Here is a 20819-nt window from a genome sequence, read left to right as displayed (position 1 = left end):
TGACAACGGCCATAAGTGCAGCGATGATCGCAGTGGGCTCCATGCTCGCAGTGCTGTGGCGTCCGCGCTGTAACCGACCAGAGAAGGGCGCGAACAGATTTCCCGCCGGAGCTTTCAGGGAGGGAGGGCGTGATTGACGGTTCAATGACAACAGTTACCCAAAAGCACCCTCGACACATTTTTCCCCCAGGAGGCATTGGGGGCTCTACCCAGCATTCCAATGGGCAGCGGGGACTGCGGGAACTGTGGGATAGCTTCCCACAGTGCACCGCTTCCAAAGTCGACGCCAGCCCCGTTACTGTGGACTCAGAAATTCGAATTAGTGTATTTACTGTGGATACACAAATTCGACTTCATAAGGTCGAATCCACAAATTCGACTTAAGTAGATTCGAAATAGTCTTGTAGTGTAGACAAGGCCTGAGGGAGCGAGTGCTGCATCACAGACTGGGAAGCCTGGTCTCTGGGGGAGTGAGGCGCTAGCCCTGCCTGACAAACGGGGTAGCCCGGCACTGCAGGCCAGGGACCGGGGGCACTTGGGAAATCCAGGGTTCCCGACCCCTGCAGCATTGACCAGCAGGCTGGCGCTGTTGATGTTGTGAAGCTCCCACTCCCGGAGGCGTGTGACGCTGCGAACCCCTGGCTGCCTATGAAGCCAGAGGCAGTTCCTGGCCCTCGTGTCTCTGAAGGAGCTGTCAGGGTGCGCGGGGCACGGCGAAGCGCCCAATGATGCTGGGCAGGGGAAGCCCCGCACTGAGGGTGGAAACTGAAAGCCGTCCCCGCTCGCGCGCAACATGCCGGTCCCCCGGCCCCATGGTTTTCACCTCTGCAGCCCCGCCCCGCGCCTCCTTTAGGCCCCGCCCACTGCGCGCTCTGCTCGCCGCCATGTTATGGCTCTACGCACTTGCTTTTCCTCTAGGTCCTCCCCTTTTTGGATCCCTTTTCTCGCGAGAGGCGGGTGCTCGAGCGCGCTCTCCCCCTCCCTTTTTCGGAGCAGGTTCTCGCGGAAGCGATGGCGGTTTTGGGGTAGTTCTCGCGAGATCTGGTTGCCTTGGCTCCCCGTAGCTATAGCAGCGAGGGGGGTGGGACGAAGCGAGCGAGGATGTTGCGGGCTCTGGTGGGACGCGTCTCTGGCGGGTGAGTAGTTACGGCAAGTGCTAACTTCCATGAGCCCGCGCGGGGCGGGGAGCCCCCCTTCGCCTGGGCGCCCCGACGCACCCTGGGAGAGGAGCCTGGTGGACCTAACCCCCCTGTCAGGGGGGAGCCCGTACACCCAGTTACAGGGTGCTGGGCCCGTTCCTCCCCATCCCAGCGCCGGGGAAGACAGCGACCCCCTGCCCCTATCCCCGGGGAGAACTGCCCCAGAGCAACGACCCTGTCCTGGGTGGGAGCCCCCAGGAACAGCTGCCGTCCCAGCAGTGCCGTATCCTAGGGCCCCTCGGGAGAGTGGGGAGAAAGGGGCAAGAGGCGCCGGGAGGGGTTCTTGGGGAGCTGGTGGGCTCGGCCGTGGCGGTACCCCAGGCGGTGAGTGTGTGAGAGGGGTCTAGCGCCCACGGACCACGCAGGGCAAGAGGTCGGTGGGTGCTAGTGCAGTGGGACACTACGGGGGTATCAGTAATATGGGGTGCAAGGGGTGTCAGTAACAGGTGGGGGTTAAGGGCAGTTAGTCTGTAAGCAGGACTGAGAGATGAAGCCGGGAAATGAGTACTGGCACTGGGGTATTGCAGACCGCTGCTGTACAGCAGTTCTTATTCGGTGCTCAGGAGCAATATAATCCCATGTTTTTCTTTTTGTTTTTATTGAGCAGTAAAGATGCTTAGAGTCTGACTTTTACAAGTGAGGGGAAAGCCACTAATAAACTATCAAGCTCTTTAAATCAGTTTCAGCATGACATGGAACCCATTTGCGGGAGTGAATTCAGCCCCTGAATAAGTGGGTGGAAATCAATGGGAGTTGTGTTTATACCAAGTCTGAAATGTTGCATGGCTCTAACCTGCATTCAGACTGCAGGTGAGAAGAGTTATGTGTATGTTTAAGTCACGAATTTGGTGAGCTGCTGGGAGTCAGTAACAAACAAACTAACAAAATAAAGTTCCAGAAGCTAAGAACATCTGCTAGCAGGAGGGAATTTTGACATTAGCATCCCTGCTGTTAAATTTCATTAGTTAGCAATTAATTCTTGATAAATGAAAGAAACAAAACTGCTGAATAAGTTCTAGATTGAAAGAAACTGGTTAAAAACTAGAGGCTTGTTTCCTCCTTTTGCATTGAACCAAGGAATGAGACAAATGTCTTTTCTGAAAGGGAGAAAGCTGTCTGGCTTTGCGGGGTATGATTTTGTTTGAATCTGTTTTTTCTGTGAGAAGATTATGGCTGTTTTCTGATCTTTGGGGATTAGAGTCCTAAGAATAAACCAAAACAATGCACCTCATGCGCTCAAAAAGTTACACACATGGTTTTCTGCTGCCTCAGTGAATGAAGAGAGAAGCTGTTATGGGTATTAAAGGGGTAGAAGTGAGTGGTTGTATATGTAAATTTTCAGGTAGCTTTTGGTATGACAGAGCAAACTAAGGTGCAGTAATTATGAAGATGTATACAAATTAAATGGAAAATATAAAAATTTTCATTATATTGTCTCGGGGCAATTTGAAAGAAATAAATATTTTTAGAATAATTCTGAAAACAAGTTTCTTTAAACATACATTACTGTTCATTCTCAGAAAAGGAACTAAGACTGAAAGATTCCTTGCTGCTATAGATTGGATATGGAATAGCACTTGAATATCATTTGAAAATGATAAATGCAGAATTAACAATGACTGTTTTTCTCTCTAGAAGGAAAATAAATTGTGGCAGTACTGAAAATTAAATTGGTGAAATAATGCATAACTTGAACAAGAAAGTTTAAAAATATAATTGACAAAGAACACACCATGAGCTAAAATAATTTGGAACTGGTCCATGTAGAGCAGCTCTCATTTAGGAGGTTAAACTAGTAATGGACAAGATCTCCAGATTGGACTCTCCAAGAACTCTGCTGCAGTACCTAAATTTGTGTTGCATATTCATTTGTATTGAATTAAATATTTGTCCTCCCGCTCTGTTCACCTCTAGGTGGTGCCTGTCAGGCAGGTTTGGGTCACATTGCTCACTGAATCCTCCCCCACCCCGTCAAACTTGCTTACAGTTACAGTCTTAGTAGAGAGTTGTGTAATTTTGTTTGGTTTACACTAGTGACCAGATGAAGGAGAATCTAGCTCAATACCCTGTAGCCAATTCAGGCAAAAACATGTTATGCCCTCCCTCCTTCTGTTTTGGGTTATGTAATGATGTTAGTCCATTTTGGAGCTAGAGCCACAAGTTCATTAAGATGGATAATGGAAATTTAAATCCTCTTTTATCCAACCCTCATGCTATTGAACATTAAACCTACTTACATGAGTTTTAACGCAGAATACCCTGAATGGAGAAGGTGTTTAGTTCAAGTTGGTAAGTACTAAAAACCTCACTATTACAATTTCAGGCTCTAGTTAACTCTGTTTCCTATGTTGCACTTATTTTTTGTTTTATTACAGTAGCTCCATGTGATCAGGTGCCTGGGATGGGCCACACCGAGAATGCCACACTCAGGGCGCACTGCAAGAAACACAGCAGACAATGTTAGAGTTACCAAACCAATATCAAAAGAGCTTCTGTAGTATCACACTGATTAACAAGAAGCCAAACACAGTCCCAATTAGGCATTCCAGCCCTTGGCACCAATCGAGGCAAACAGGTGTAATATAGTGATTTTTTAAAAAAGGAGAGAGTTATTGAATGGTTAGGAATCATACATACACAAATGATTTTTCAGTGTTCATAAAGCAGATTTGTAGCAGTAATGTTATATCTGCTAACTTGCAAAAGTTTTCTTGGAATTATCCCAACAGGACAGAATACAAAGGCAGCTTAGATGTAAAGTCTGGTAGTCTTTCCATGCATTTTCCCTTTGCTTTCCCATCAGAAAGTCATTTTTCTGCAGAGAAGCAAAGAAATCTGTATGGGACATAAATTCTGTGCATGTGCAGAGATGCAGAATTCCCCCAGGAGTAAAGGGAGCACTCTGATAAACAAAAGAGAAAACTTTGACAAGAACTAGAAGAAAAAGGAAAGCCCTTGCATAGGAGTAGTTTGCAGTTGATAAAGGCATCTGAAAATACTTCCAGCACCCATGAAGAAGTCACTGCAATAACTGGAAGGAGAAATATCTGCAGGCTGAGCAGAAGTTGGTGGGACTGCAGATGACCAAGCCAAGTTCTGAAACGTCCATGTCAGATACATGATTCACTCCTCAAAGACCCAAATAATTTAATGAACAAGCAATACCAAGATTTAACAGAAGAAATTCTTTGTTGTAACTGGGGGTGAATAGGACATTTTCAAAATGATTATGAGAATTCTCCTAACCCAGAGGTGGGCAAACTACGGCCCTGGGGCCAGACCCGGCCCTCCAGACGTTTTAATCTGGTCTTCGAGGTCCCGCCTGGAAGCGAAGTGTGGGGCTTGCCCCACTCCGGTGCACCAGGCAGGGGTCGGGGTTTTGCCCCACTCCACATGGCTCCCGGAAGCAGCGGCACGTCCCCACTCCAGCTCCTTTGTTGTGTGGTGTGTAGTTGCTGGTGAGTATTTGCTTCTGGTTGCTTCAGATTGGGGGGCCGTCTGTAAGCGAGGACTGGCCTGTCTCCCAAGGTCTGTGAGAGTGAAGGATCGTCCTTCAGGATAGCTTGTAGATCCTTGATGATGCGCTGGAGAGGTTTTAGTCTGGGGCTGTAGGTGACGGCTAGTGACAGTCTGTTACTTTCTTTGTTGGGCCTGTCTTATGGTAGGTGACTTCTGGGTACCCTTCTGGCTCTGTCAATCTGTTTCTGCACTTCACCAGCTGGGTATTGTAGTTTTAAGAATGCTTGATAGAGGTCCTGTAGGTGTTTGTCTCTGTCTGAGAGATTGGAGCAAATGCGGTTGTATCTTAGAGCTTGGCTATAGACAATGGATCGTGTGATGTAGTCTGGATGAAAGCTGGAGGCATGTAGGTAAGTATAGTCAGTAGGTTTATGGTATAGGGTGGTGGTTGTGACCATCACTTATTTGCACTGTAGTGTCCAAGTTTAGATTGGATATTAGGAAAAACTTTTCACTAGGAGGGTTGTAAAGCACTTGAATGGGTCACCTAGGGAGGTGGTGGAATCTCCTTCCTTAGAGGTTTTTAAGGTCAGGCTTGACAAAGCCCTTGCTGGGATGTTTTAGTTGGGAATTGGTCCTGCTTTGAGCAGGGGGTTGGACTAGATGACCTCCTGAGGTCCCTTCCATCCCTGATATTCTATGATTCTATGAATGTAGCACAAGTACTGATGGGGCGCTAGGGGACGAGAGCTGAGGAAGCTTTGTTCTAAGTCAGCCATAAAAATGGCATACTGTGGGGCCATGCGGGTACCCATAGCAGTCCTGCTGACTTGAAGGTATAAATTGTCCCCAAATCTGAAATAGTTGTGGGTGAGGATAAAGTCACAAAGTTCAGCCACCAGGTTTGCTGTGACGTTATTTGGGATACTTTTCCTGATGGTTTGTAGTCCATCTTGTGTGGAATGTTGGTGTAGAGAGCTTCTACATCCATAGTGGCTAGCATGGTGTTTTCTGGAAGATCACCAATGGATTGTCTTTTCCTCAGGAAGTCAGTGGTATTTCGAAGATTGCTGGGAGGGCTGGTAGTATAGGGCTTGAGGAGAGAGTCCACATAGCCAGACTATCCTGCTGTTAGGGTGCCAATGCTTGAGATGATGGGGCATCCAGGATTCCCAGGTTTATGGATCTTAGGTAGCAGATAGAATACCCCTGGTTGGGGCTCTAGGAGTGTGTCTGTGTAGATTTCTTCCTGTGCTTCTTCAGAGAGTCTCTTGAGCAGATGGTGTAGTTTCTTTTGGTAACCCTCAGTGGGATCAGAGGGTAATGGCCTGTAGAATGTGGTGTCAAAGAGTTGCCTAGCAGCCTCTCGTTCATATTCCGACCTATTCATGATGACGAAGGGGAGGCTGCTAGGCAACCCTCTGCTCTCAAGCTACATTTCTATGGGAGTTGGGTTATTTAGGCACTGGAGAAAGGCAATGAAGTGAACTCTAGTTCACCCAAAGGTTACACATACACTGTCCCATCACTTTGAAGTTAACATTCTATTTGCTATGTATACACTATTTACTATGCATACACAGATAATCCAGTTACACTGATTAACATAAGGCAACTGGTCATCCATAACATGGATAGGTAAGCTGAAGACAATATATGTAATATTGTTAATTTCATACAGTGTCTCACATCTGTGATCTTAAGATTGACTGAACACAACCACATACATAATATAAAGGTGTGACACAGGACCAGAAAGGGTTACATAACTACCAGGCTATTTGACCCTGATTCAACCTTTAAAGACACATTAAACTATATGTAAATTGTAATTAGGGCCATTTCATGTTAGTTGGACTAGACCTTTGAAATGCAAACCTGTATTGTTAGAGAATTAGGGGTAATACTAATTGTATTTGTTTATATATACAGTATATTGTTAGAGGTTAACAATGTAACTAAACAGTTCCGTCTATCACTGTATGCTGTTAATTCAGAGATCAAAAGGAAATGTTAACATTTAAATGAACTGTGAATGCAGTGATATCATTGTCTTAATTAATCTTTGAAGTATATGATGAACTACCTGTAAATGGAGGGAGATAGGCAATTGCCTTGTGTTAACCCATGTACCTAATTACTGGTGATGCTTAGGAAATAGGAGGTCTACTTCACAGCTAGGGTAATTGCCCATTTTTCACCCAAGGACTGCATGCTGTCAAGAGGCTGCCTGGGAACTGTATAAAGGGCTTTTGGGACCTGATCCTTTCATCTCAAATCTGCTTAAGCTTCATCAGGGGAAGTGTGAGCCGAAAGACAGGTCTTCAATTCCATCTGGATCACCCCAACAATGGACTGAACCCATGGACTAATTCTGAAAGAATTCTTTGCAACTCTAAAGTTCACCATCTCCACTATGAAACTGACTTAAGAACTCTATTCATGTCTGTATGTATAATATTAGAGGGGTAGCCATGTTAGTCTGGATCTGTAAAAGCAGCAAAGAGTCCTGTGGCACCTTATAGACTAACAGACGTATTGGAGCACGAGCTTTCGTGAGTGAATACCCACTTCGTTGGATGCATGGATATGACATGCATCCGACGAAGTGGGTATTCACCCACGAAAGCTCATGCTCCAATACGTCTGTTAGTCTATAAGGTGCCACAGGACTCTTTGCTGCTTGTATGTATAATGATCTTTTAAGCAATACTCTCTTTTCTTTTTTAATAAGTTTTAGTTAATAAGAATTAGCTGTAAGCATGTGTTTGGGTAAGATCTGAAATATTTGTTAACCTGGAGGGTAATGCGTCCGATCCTTTGGGATTGGTATAACTTTTTATATGATGAACAAGATTTTCAGTAATCCTCATCATGTTTGGCTTGGCTGTCTGGGTGGGAGCACAAAGGCTGGGTTGCTTTAAGGCAACTGTATTTTTGGCTTCTGGGTAACCAGTAAGGCATTGTGGAGGCTGTTTTGTTGCTGGCTTGGTGAATCTAAGTATTAGAATAACCACCAGTTTGGGGGATTGTCTGCCCCATTCTTTGCAGTTTGCCCTAATTGAGCAATCTCAGTGTGCACCCCGGGATCCCGTCACAAAAGGCAATTAAGACATGAAAGGGAATTAGCATCTATAAGTTAATTTGGTTACATTGTTACACTGCTAACAGTTACTCCCGGGGGAATTCAGCATCACTGTGCAATGCAGAATTTCGCAGAATTCCCTGTTTGCCCTGCAGAATATCTGGCTGCCACTGGACTATGTAGAGGCCAGCTCACAGTGAGTGGAGTTCCCAGCCTGTTAGGGCTGGAGGCTTCATGCTCTTTGATCCTCATTCTCCCTGGTACAGGAGAGGGCCTGGGAGACTCAGCCAGCTCTGGCAAAGGGTGAGGAAGGGCAGATCTGCACCACATCATGTCCCCCATAAAGAAGTTGGGGGGGAGTAAAATTTCTGGGGTGCTGCTGTCTGGGCTGAGGGCTGCCCTGTAGCTGGGCTCTGTGGGGAAGAGGTGCTTGTGTCTGGGGCCTGCCCCGCAGCTGGGCTCTGAGGGGAAGTGTGTATGGGTGTCTGGGCTCTTGGGGCCCCACATAGCCCCCTCAAACAGCCCCCAACTGGAACTGGGTTGTTGTGGTGATTTCTTTAACCCTTTAGTCCTGGAGGAATCTTTTTGGCTGATGTCTGCATTGTTGACATACATGTTGACAGGTATTTTTAAATAAATTACCAAAATAATTGAAACTGGAGTGCTTATATTGTGTTGTTTTGACAAATAAAATATGCAGAATTATGTAAAATTTTAAAATATTGTGTGCAGAATTTTTAATTTTTTTAGCTCAGAATTCCCCCAGGAGTATAACAGTATATGGGTACATAGACAAACACATTTAGCATCTGTCCTTGATTTCTGTTACTACAAATGAATGGGTTAGGGATTGCTGGTCTAGTACATCTTGAAATTCAAATACAAGTGAATTATCCTGAAACAATTGTAATGCCTCTTGTTAAGTTGTTATGGGCCATACACAAGTTGGCTGCTCTGCCAGTGTCACATGCCCATAGGCCCTCATCAGGATCAAAGCTCTTGTATGCTGGGTGCTGTGTAACCATATCTATAGAGAGAGACCATGTCTGCAATGAAAAGCTTACAGTATAACTAGACATGACACAACAAGTAATGCAAGAAACAGAGCAAGGGAAATGGGGATAAGAGGATGAGGTTATAATGGAAAGGTTACAGTTATTCAGTTTTCTCATGTGCGTGTCTTATGGTTCAAAAATATAAAAACAAGCTCTAGACTCTATTGATCCATTTGTGTCTCTAGAACTATTTATTTTCAACTAATTTTTTTCAATTTTTTTTATTTTTTCCCTCACTTGAAACACTCAGTTCCCTTTTGTCCTCCCTTCACCATTCAACCAGTTTGCCTTCTCTATCCATATCAACCCCAGCCACCATTCCAGAGTCATTCTGCTCTTCCCTCCCCAAAGCCCAGGGGCGGCTGTATGTTTTTTGCCGCCCCAAGCACGGCGGTCAGGCAGCCTTCGGCGGCGTTTCTGCGGGAGGTCCGCCGGTGGTTCTGCGGGTGATCTGCCGGTCCCGTGCCTTTGTCGTACCCTCTGCCGAATTGTGCGGGACCAGTGGACCTCTCGCAGAAATGCCGCTGAAGGTTGCCTGACTGCCACCCTCACAGTGACCAGCAGGCTGCCCCCCCCCCGGCTTGCCGCCCCAGGCATGTGCTTGCTGTGCTGGTGCCTGGAGCCGCCCCTGCCAAAGACCATTCCCAGGTGAAAACTTGCTGTTGTTTGATGTTATAGGGTAGAGTTTTGAGGAGGAGTTAAGCCTCTGCTCAGGGGAAATCCTGCTGTTTATTTTAGGAGGACTGGGAATCTCGGCACAGTTCTCTTCCCCCTGCTGCTGCCACTCAGGTAGCAGCCAGTTCTCACCCCTCCAATATTCCCCATGACTCTGGCTTCATCGCTGGGAGAGGGTGATAATGGTTTTCCTGCATCAAGTGGCTTTAGAGTGTGTGTATGTGTGTGTCATCTGGGTGAAGTACCTGTGGGGCACCATACCTCAAAACTTTAATGGCAGTGTCAGACGCTCTTGTATCATCAGATCAACACACTGTCTGTGCATGTGAATAGGTTGTCTGTTAATGTTACTGAAGTTGTTGCTAGGGTTTTGTGTTAAAGTGCATGTTAGATGACATTGGGGTACATAGTGCTTTTCGGTAAGTGTTGGAGATGGAGGTGAATGCCTTATGAAGTGTTAATGTGTCATTGTCATAGGTCTCACCCCCACTTAGAGCTGTTGGGTTCCAATATGGGGACCTGCATGAATCCTTCTTCTAAACTAAAATCCTAGTTTAGATCTGGTAAAGCTGCCACCACCCAATCAGGTACGTGGATTGGGACACAGTCCTTCCCCAAAATCCTAGGGGATCCCAAGAGCCCCAAATCCATGGAGTTCTTACACCCAGGAGGAATAAACCATTCCCCCCTGCTTCCTCCCCCCTCCCTTTTCCTAGGAGAGACACCGGGATCTAACTACAGAGGGATACCTCCCTCCTCCTCTTTCCCTGAGAATCCACCCAAGGAAAGACCAACCAAGTCCTTAATAGAAAAGAATTTATGAAAGAATAAAAAAGAAAGTCACTGTCTCTGTAACCAAGATGGAACAATATACAGGGTCTAAACTTATCAATCTCTGGAGAGAATTCCCCCTCCCTTCTTTCTCAGTAAAAGCAATCACAGTACAGACTTAAAGAAATTCTATAGCAAAACACAGAATTGCAAATACAGAAATAAAAGTATAAGAATACTAGTTCCTTGCTAATACTCACTAGCTTGAATAGAAGAATTTATTGCAGAAACCTGGGAGGACTTGATTAAGATGTCTGGACTCTCTTAATTCCCAAGAGAGAACTCTCTAACAAAGAACACAGACAAAGGCTTCCCTCCACAGAGATTTGAAATTATCTTGTCTCTGATTGGTCCTCTGGTCAGGTGGTCATCAGGTACTGCATGTTAACCCTTTACAGGTAAAAGAGACCTTAACCCTTAACTATCTGTTTATGACAGTCATCTGTGCTGTTGTAGGCAATATGAACATGGCAAGGAACACAGAAGACTTTTCCCTTCACTTTATTTTGCCATGTTTCCAAGATTTTGGGTTGGTTGAGTGCACCCTGATGTGATCTTAACTGTTGGTAAATGAAGTTTATTTTTGTGTTAATAGAATGTGAAACTTCTAGTAGATCTTGGTCTCTGATGCATGGGAAAAGGAATATGGAGTAAAGGTGAACTTGAAAGGCTAAGCTGACATGCAGATGTCTGTGTATCTTTTGCAACAGTTGATAACTTTGCCTGAAAAGTGCAGGGAGTTGCATTACCTGTATGGGAATTAGTGTGTGTTGTCCCCAAATTTAGTAAGAGCACTGCAGACCTGTGGTGGACTGGATTTATGTTGTGGCGGTAAAAAGCCTTTCTGTTGTTGGCCATGAGTCTTTGTTTTAAATTTTGAAAGCAGTTTGATCGTATTAGGGATGCATCATTAAATGTCACATGACCATACAAAAAAGCATTCCAAATTCATATTTGCTCTCTGATGCATGGGAAAAGGAATATAGAGTAAAGGTGAACTTGAAAGGCTAAGCCCAGGGTGGCCAACCTGTGACTGGAGCCACATGCGGCTCTTCAGAAGTTAATATGCGACTCCTTGTATAGGCACCGACTCCAGGGCTGGAGCTACAGGTGCCAACTTTCCAGTGTGCCAGGGGGTGCTCACTGCTCAACCCCTGGCTCTGCCACAGGTCCTGCCTCCACTCCACCCCCTTCCCTTGAGCCTGCTGTGCCCTTGCTCCTGCCCTCTTTCCCCCCTCCCTCCAGAGCCTTCTGCATGCCACAAAACAGCTGATCCGGAGGTGTGGGGAGGGAGAGGGAGGCGCTGACCGGCAGGGCTGCCAGTGGGTGGGAAGTGCTGGGAGTGGGGGGGAGCTGATGGGGGGGGGGGGCTACTGACGTATTACTGTGGCTCTTTGGTACATTGGCTCCTTCTCAGGCTCAGGTTAGCCACTCCTGGGCTAAGCTGAGACATGTTTGTCAGTGTTTGAGTCACATGACCACACAAAAAAACATTCCAAATTCATAATTTTTGTAATTAGCATTTATATTATTTTTGAATTATGACTTAATCCTTTCCTGAGTTGAGACTGTCTGCAGGAAGTTTTAACTGAAAACAGATTTGTTTCTGTTGTCAGTATTTCTGATTTACAATCTTTTAAACTGTAGCTTTTATACATAGACACTTTGCTTTGTAACATAGGAGATGTTGGTTGTGAAATTCTAATGAGTTAGTATGGGTACCTCCTCCCCACTTTTTTTCTACAAACTTCTGCTTGATGAAATAGATTTATCACTGGATTAAAAACCGTGATAGACACAAATCTGTATATGGTAATGTGAAGTTTGTTTTAAAATCTCCAATCCCCTGTCAGAAGGCAGCCCTGCCTAGAGTGCCCTCTTGCAGCAGGCCACAGCATGACAGACATGCCTGCCTCAGTCTCCTGCCCCTCCCCCCCTCCTTTCAGATTCTCCCAGTAAATCCACTTCAGGCTCTCTTGCCTAAATAATATACCTTCTTGGGGCCAGTTAATTACCAAGCATAGTTCATTGAATCCTCAGCAAAAGTCTCAAATATAGTCCATTTCCCACCTCTATTGTATATAATCCTCAAAACCCTGCTCTTCCCAGCAGGCAACCACACTGGCCCCTCTCCTGGGAGTCCTTCTATACCATACTCTGATGTTTGTCCACCATACTCACGCTCCTCATCAGTCCTCTTCAGTAACACTGCCAGGACAGCCATGCCAGCCCTTCCAGCTAGAGTGCAACCCTGCCCTTCCCACCATGAACCCCACAGCCTCTTTGTTGGGGGAGCATCCCTCACTCCCCTGGCTCTCTCACTGCTCCCTTGGATCCAACTCTTTGGTGTGGAGATTTTGGTGGGTAAGCCCCTCCGTTGCTCCCAGGCTTTCAGCCCTCTCTGGCCCTTGGCTTCAGCTCTCTGGCTTAGAGCCAGCAATCACCTCCCACTGCTGCTGCTGTCCCTCCTGCCTTCAGTTATGGTATGCTCTGTGCACTGTGTGTGCAAAGTCACGCTGACGGGAGCGGTGCAGTGCTCTCTGCAAAATGGCATTTCGTGCATGGCGTGCTCTGCGTGAGCCCTGGTCCCTCTTTCTTTACAGATTATGCACAGCATATTGTCATAGGTCAGCTCCCCCTGGAGCGGGCTCCTGCAGCCGGCTGTAATATGACAAGCATGCCTGTCTCAGTTCTGTAATCTTCTTCATTTGCCCTTGTTGCTTCTCCTCTCTCTTTTTCAGCATCAGCCCTTTGTGTCAGCATTCCTCCTCCAGCTGTACCACTTTCTGTTTTCGGGCCTCCTCGTCTTGTCTGTGCGGGGCCTCAGCATCTCCCATCTTCTTTACCTTCTCTGACACTGTCTCCTCCCACCTCTTCCTACTCTTCTTGTCAAACTGAGCAAATTTCTCTTCATCTGTCTTTTCTTGTCTTCCATCTGCTTCACCAATTTGTGAGTCTGGAGCACCTTCCATTGACACGTCTCCTATTCAATTTGATCTTCTCCAGTCGCCATCTCGTTTTCCTCCTCCAGCTTCTTTTCTGTGTGTTGCTCAGCCTCCTATTTCTTCAAACTGTCCAGCCACTGCTGCTCCTTTTCAACTATCTCACCCTTGGGATTGGTTTGGAGCAGAGTGTGGTGTTTGATGAAAAGTTTCATTAAATCTACTTCGCCCCACGGCACCTTGGGTCATGGGCAACTATTTCTTTAGTACAGTATGTAAAAATGTCTTGAAAGGACAAGCAACCTTGCTGGCTGGGCAGGGAGGTGGGGGTGGATTCTTTTTTCTGGGAAGGGAGAGCCTACCATCCTTTGCTTGCTGCCTATCATACAGCTCATCTTACAGCTTTCTTATAACTTTGGGGCTGTTGCTGAGCCTCATCACTCTGATTAGAATTGCTCTCTTTGCTGCTTCCCTTCTGCTGCAAGGTTGATGATTGGTGTCTTGTTGTCATTTCAAGAGTGAAGGGACACCCTTGAGTTTGGGGAACCTCCTTAGAGGAGGGGGTGCTAAGTCCCAGCTCAGTCCTGACTTTAACTGTTATTTCTTCATCCACAAGCCTCTGTCTGGACAGCTCACGTGGTTGGAGGCTAGAGATGACTTCCGATCTGCCTTCCTCTTGGATATAATCTTGCTGACAGACTTCTGGATTGTGCTTTCCTTTTTGCTGGCCAGTGAGTACTTCTCTGCCAAGGAGGTCCTGTGGCTCATGGAGGTTCAGCCCAACAGTCTGTGGCGCACAGAGTGATAGTTTGATTTGAGCCTGTGGAGGTCCCTATGCTGTCCTTAAAACGAGCTTTCCCAGTATTTACTGGTCTCTGGCTGCCTTTGGCCCCTGAGCTGCAGGCTCCCTGTTTACATTGGCTTTATAGTAGCTGTATTTGCTATTTTTTTCTTTAGCTGGACTCCAGCTTTCTCTTGTCCCTTTGGCCTCAGGAGTTGCAGGGATCACCAGCACAAAGGCTTCCATCCCAGGTTTCTTGGAAGAGATATGTGAGCTAAGGACAGTGACCTTTTGCCCTTTCTCAGGGACACTTCTCTTCACATGTAACTCAGTACTATTTTAATCATTGACAATGATCTCTACTAAGGGGACCCTCCCTTCCACTCGCTGGACAGCTAACTTCTCAGGAAGTACCTTGGTGTGTGTATCAGGTGCTGTAACTTGGGATCTTGTCACTCATTGAGACGGGGATGCCTTCCCTCCCCCCCCCCCCCGGCCCTGATTATTTCAGGTCCTCTTTTTTTCCTCAGAGTCTTTTGGAACATTGCTTAGAAGATGCTGTCTTAATACTCCTCCTCCTCCTTCCAGATGGGGTCTTTGGTCTCGTCCAGAACAGTAGACAATTGCTTCTTCTGGTGATTTCTCTGGGATGGTGTTTTTGTCATTTGCCGTGGTTCATCACTGAAGTTGCTGCTGAATATCTTGGTGGCCTCATCGCAGATCTTGTGCAGCCAGACCAGGTCGGTAATGTCCACCTGCTGCAGGAATTCAGACTGTTTGCAGTTACAGACTGCCAGCAGATGTATGGGACCAGTCGCCTCCACCATGGTTCTATCCATCTGTCTACTGCTAGGCTTGCACTCTCAGGCCAGGCCAGCCCCATGGTCCCTTCCTTGTCCTTGGCTTTGGCTCTCTAGCTTAGAGCCCACAGGCACCTTCTTCTGCAGCTGCTGCTTCTCCTGGCTTCTGCACTTTTCAGCCCTGGCTTGGGGATGTCATCCAGCAAACATCACTTGTTGCTCAGCTTGCTTTCAGCCTTCCTCCAGGAAACACTCTTCCCTTCTCTGGGTTTCCTGCTGCCTCTGATGCTCCCTTATCCTTCATAGCTGCTTCTGATTGGCAAAGTGGAGCTGGCACGGGGGAGCTGGACCTATTTAATTTAATTGGGTCAGCCATCTTGTGACACCCTCTTCTATAACTTTTATAAATGACAAACTCAGTGCATTTGATAGCCCTGGAGACTGAAGACCTCTCTTTACTCACAGAACAAGTATGCCATTGCAGTGGGGATACAAGTTTCGCTACATTGCTCTGACACTGTCTTAGTGCTGGTCTAGAGTTAGGACCAAAGGGGTGAGAGGGTAGTTCTTTTTCTATATCCGTTAAATATGCTGAGATGAAACTGTCAGCAAGGATGCAAATCATGATGCTGGTCTGTGCCCTCTAGGAATTGGGCTGGGACTAACTAATCATTTCACATAAATCACAGCTGTCAGATTTTAATAACTTTCCTTTACTACTGACAGAGGCTGAACCAGTGATCTAGAGGTGAAAAGCTCTGTATTCCATTACTAATCCCCTGAGCCATCCATATGTTCCTTTATCTAAAATCCTTGTTGTCCTCTTAAATAGAGTATGGGGTAAAAATCTGGTGTCACTGGCATTTGAGAATATTCTAACATTGTCCACTCCAATTGTCCACTGTGCGTGTGAGGGCACAGAAGTTAAATATAGCAACAATTTCTTACACGCTAGGGCTTTTCATGAGAAATCCTCAGTGACTGTTGTTGAAATCCAACCATATGGCAAAACCCATTTTTATCTTAAAACCATTAGCTAAGAACCTATTGGTACTATTAATTGGAAAATAAATCCACAGCTCTTGTAAATGGCATGCTGAGAGCTATTAACTTCAGGCTCCTGCTAAAAAAACAAATTTCAATAAAATACTGTTAAGAGCAGCAAAATTGTACTAACACATCTGTCCATCATATCAAGATTTTTTTTTTTACTTATCTCTGGAGGCTTTTGAAATTGTGTTGTCATTTTTATTTGTCATCCATTATTAATGTTTATTGAATACAGTCGAGATGCTTGGTCCTGTAAAAAGTACAGTAGAAGACAGTTTCTGACAGAACAGTTTGGACACACAAACTGGGTTCATCTCAAAGCAGAGTAAATAATAGTATTAACCTTGCAATATGAAGAGTGTTTCAGCAGCTTGCAATATTGGGCACAGATTCCTTTACAAAAAAAGAGGGGGGGAGGGGTTAAACACTTTCATGACCATCTAAAATTTTCATCATTTTTTAGATAAAATTTCTCAGCAAATTGCTTAGCAAAATTCATTGTTCAGAAAAATGTAAATGCTGTACTCTCATATTTATACTAAGTTTTTGGTAAATTTTTAAAAAGTTACCTTTTACATTTACTTTTTTCTTTTTCTTTTTTGTTGTTGGCTTTTTTGCCTTGTACAAACTCCTTACCAGCACCTTCCTCTTTTCTTAGATCATGCCTGTTTTGACATAACAATATTTTCCTCTTTCCCATAACATTTGTTGCTCTCTTTCTTAAGTGTCTGAAGGAGTTTGTCAGTCTTGGTTTTGTCATTTTGCTGCCCATTTTATTTTATACCACTTGTTTCCTAGGGATATTCTTATTAACCTGTATAGGGGTTGAGTCCACATTGATATCCAGAGGTAAAAGAATCCATTTCTCAAAGCTTTTTGGGAGACTAAATATGAAAGTTCTTTTCTCTTGCTCTACTTAATTGTTCAAATCTGAAGTTTTAACATTTTATTTTCTTTAATTGTATATATGATCTGTATAATTTGTGTGTAATTCTGATCTACAATGCTGCCTCTCTGGGGGTGTGTTTTTTATGACTCAAAACATTTAATTCCAGCTATTATCTATCAAATTTAGCACAAAGAAGTTCCATTAACTCCCTGGATGAAATTGCTGTACTTGTACATCGCTTTTAGTGTTTTTAGGCTTAGAATTCACTTCTAGAGAATCGACAGAAAGTAGCTCAAAATGTTTTCAGTGAAAATTAAGAAATAAGGCTACTAAAGATGTCCTGAGTCTTTTTGTCAGTGACGGTGTAAAAGATAGGTGAAAGAAGATATTGGAATGTGCTACTGATGAGACTTGAGTCTCACTGTTGCTGTCTGTTGGGAGCATTTTTCTTCACCTGTATTTGAATTCTTTCTGGTGATGTGATGGCAACTATTCTTTATCTATATATTGCTGTAATTCCTGGCTACCTGAGAGGCTGGTTTTCTTTCTGTATTTTCCCATGATAGATGAGATGTGTGGATTTGATCAACTTTGCAGTCTCCATGTTTGAAAGTCTGGAGGATAATCGCAGAATCACAGAATACCAGGGTTGGAAGGGACCTCAGGAGGTCATCTAGTCCAACCCCTTGCTCAAAGCAGGACCAATCCCCAGACAGATTTTTGCCCCAGATCCCTAAATGGCCCCCTCAAGGATTGAACGCCTTTGCTGTGGATTTTCTCTTTTTACCATGCCTTTGATGAATTGTGAGCCTTGTTTATGGGTGCATTATGTTGTTCTTGTGGAGTGGTACTTTCCTTTTTTTGGGGGTGGGGAGAGTTTAGCCTTAAGAAATTGCATGTGTGCTGACATTAAGGTGCATTTTTATAATTTTTATAATCTTATAAAATAAATATGCATGCCACTGTGGAACGTGCCAAAGAAATAGCAAACCCTTGGCCCAAAGAGTTGATAATCTAAGACCGAAGCAGGTATGATAATGTATGTCAAGGTTCCTTCACCACTCTGGACTTTAGAGTACAGGTATGAGGACCTGCATGTGAACCCCTAAACTGAGTTACCAGCTTAGATTTGGTTTTGGTGTCACCACTCCCAAATACTAACTCCCTTCCCTGGATAGTCTTGAGAGACTTCTTCACCAAGTTCCTGGTGAACACTGATCCAATCCCTTGGATCTTAACATAAGGAGAATTTAACCATCCCTCCTCCTTTCCCCCACCAATTCCTGGTGAGTCCGATCCAATCCCCCTGGATCTTAAAACAAGGAGAAATCAATCAGGTTCTTAAAAATAGGTTCTTTTAATTAAAGAAAGAAAGGTAAAAATCATCTCTGTAAAATCAGGATGGAAAATAACTTTACAGAGTAATCAGATTCATAGAGCCCAGAGGAACCCCCTCTAGCCTTAGGTTCAAAGTACAGCAAACAGAGCTAAATCCTCTTAGCAAAAAGGATCATTTACAAGTTGAGAAAACAAAGATTAAAACTAACACACCTTGCCTGGCTGTTACTTACAAGTTTGAAATATGAGAGACTGGTTCAGAAAGATTTGGAGAGCATGGATTGATCTCTGGTCCCTCTTAGTCCCAAGAGCGAACAACCCCAAAACAAAGAGCACACAAACAAAAGCCTTCCCCCCACCAAGATTTGAAAGTATCTTGTCCCTTTATTGGTCCTTTGGGTCAGGTGTCAGCCAGGTTACCTGAGCTTCTTAACCCTTTACAGGTAAAAGGATTTTGGTGTCTCTGGCCAGGAGGGATCTTATAGTATTGTACACAGGAGGGCTGTTCCCTTCCCTTTATAGTTATGACAATATACAACAAACACCAAGTGAACACAGATTGGTATCTCATAGCTATCATATTTCATGGGGTAGTTGGAGTTTCAGAAAATTTTTCAAAGGTTAGAAGGACTCCCATATGCTTATTGGGAGACAGCCCCAGCCTAATGGGGTGGTGTGGGAAAAAAAGTACAAAATGTGGAGTGAGTGAAAGAGATGGTTGTAATCAGGTGAGAACCCTGTGTGAAATACAGGGAAACCTTACAGATTCACTAAGCTTTCCATATCTACATCAGCCCTTGTTCAACAAGTTAAATTCTTCTAATATCTTGTAAAGTTTGTATTTTGGAAGGTTTGGTTTCTGATCTGTAAATCTCAATGGATATTTGCGGTAGCCAGTATTGGATTGTTGTCCTTGCCTTTTTTTTTTTCCTTCTAGAATTTTGTGAATGACTCTTTTTGCTAAAAAAGAAAAGAATGAATGAACTAAAAATACACAAGTGACTCAGAAATACCAGAGACAGCTTGTAGAGGAATTTTTTTTCTATTAAAATTTTATGGAAATGCCCAAAGATGAAAAATACTTTGGGAAACGGCCAGTAAAGTGTGTGTCAAAGCATGAGATGCCAGGAGACTTTCTGGTGTTCCTCCCGGGATTTCCAATAGAGAAAGTGTATAAAGTGATCAATAAACAACTAGGAATGCATTTGTTAGCATAGCAGTACATGTGCAGTCACTATGACACAGAAACAGGTCAATGCTTTGAATAGATCTGCTTGGCATTGTAGAATATAGGACACTACTGTTGGGGTAAAATGAAGGAAATAACTAGGACAAGAACATGGAAAGGGGTAACAGTGATAATATGGAGTGTATCTGATCACTTTGAAACGTTCTGCAAGATCTGCCTGTTTTCTAAAACTTTTTTTGCCATACTGTAATCAAAGTGTATTAAACTAGCATACAAGCATAGCATCCCAAAATCTGGGAAAGATGAAGTGGAGTATTCTGCATGAAGTCCGCTGTCTCTATGCTAATTTACCTGTCCGGTATTTTATATAATTTGGTAATGGGTACTATAGGAAACTCATAGATAAATATTTCTGGAATGTAGAAAAGAATCACCAAAAGTACATCAGTGTATTTGATGTGGTGATTTTATATATTTAATTTTGTTATTTAAATCCAAAGAGGACTGGAAAAGAATGCTTACACCCCCAAAAAATTTTAGCGGGAACTTAATTGTACCTAAGGATGCATAATAGTTTTCATTCTAACCACTGGTTTTCAGTTGCTCCTAACGTGTTGAAATTTTCCAGACTGAGTCTTTGCCCACAGATGAATCTTTCGGTAAGTTTCAGAGAAAACATATTTAAATGTCTTTGAATAAGACAAGCGTGTGTAAGGGGAAGGAGATGGGGTGGATGGAGAATATGCATTTCTTGTTACAGAAACATTCTGGCAACTTGTCGTCTTTTCTTCTGGACTAGCTGGGATTTAAAAGTTGGCATGGAAAATAGCCCTCATTGTGGAAAAACACACTTTCAAATGGCATTCTTACTTTTTTGAGGAGAAGGTTTTATTTCTGAATTTCTTTCAGCGATCAGTCCTGTTTACTACTGTTAATTACGTGGATAGCTGAAAGAAACTCCTATACTTTTTTTTAAATCCTAAAATTAACCAATTTGCTGATCTTTCTTTTCTCTCTGTTTTGTCACTTTTTGAGCATCATCCGTCCTCCTCTCTGCCTATTTTCCTCTTCCATCACACCTGCAAGGTGAAACTGATGCATAGTCTATTTCTCTCATAGCTCCTGGTGACCCAGCAGAAGCCAGCTGACTCAGAGATGAAAAGCAATAAAGCATCATCATTTTACTAGAACAGAAAGGTTTCCTACAACAGGCGCAAAGTATGAAATTTTCCCTCTGGTGTTACTGTTCTTACCAATGTTTTCTGGGCAGAAGCAGCAGCACTGGCATGATCTTCTCCCGTGGAGTTATCCTGCACAGGAATATGTGAAGTTGGGGGAGAGGAGGTGGAAAATGCAGAATACCTGCAATGACGTGTCCAATTGAGTCCCCTGATTCAACTGTGAAAAATAATATTTACAGGTTCAGGTGCAGAAAGATATCACTGCATTTTTTTCCTCTGCCATGTGATATGTGAAACTTGTAGGTACTATCTAGGCAAGTACTGGTATTGCTCAGCACACATCTT

The 20819-nt window shown here is 44.2% G+C and overlaps 1 protein-coding gene and 1 pseudogene across 2 annotated transcripts in view; one reads left to right on the top strand and one right to left on the bottom strand.

Moving 5' to 3' along the window:
* The first annotated feature begins 1017 nt into the window (after positions 1-1017).
* Positions 1018-20819, top strand: part of USP54 (ubiquitin specific peptidase 54) — a 279929-nt gene continuing 260127 nt past the window's right edge. The window contains exons 1-2 of one of the 2 annotated variants that reach the window (XM_045025075.1): positions 1023-1136; positions 20413-20511. The gene's annotated coding sequence lies outside the window, so the exon portion shown is untranslated. Of the gene's footprint in view, positions 1137-20412; positions 20512-20819 lie in introns of both variants that reach the window. The other variant, XM_045025077.1, reaches the window with a different exon arrangement.
* On the bottom strand, positions 12926-14854 carry LOC123374104 (annotated as a pseudogene).

Source organism: Mauremys mutica, chromosome 7, assembly GCF_020497125.1.
Source record: "Mauremys mutica isolate MM-2020 ecotype Southern chromosome 7, ASM2049712v1, whole genome shotgun sequence".
NCBI classification, from domain to species: domain Eukaryota; kingdom Metazoa; phylum Chordata; order Testudines; family Geoemydidae; genus Mauremys; species Mauremys mutica.
Note: the sequence above shows the minus strand (reverse complement) of the source record. Positions and strands in the feature narration are given on the sequence as shown.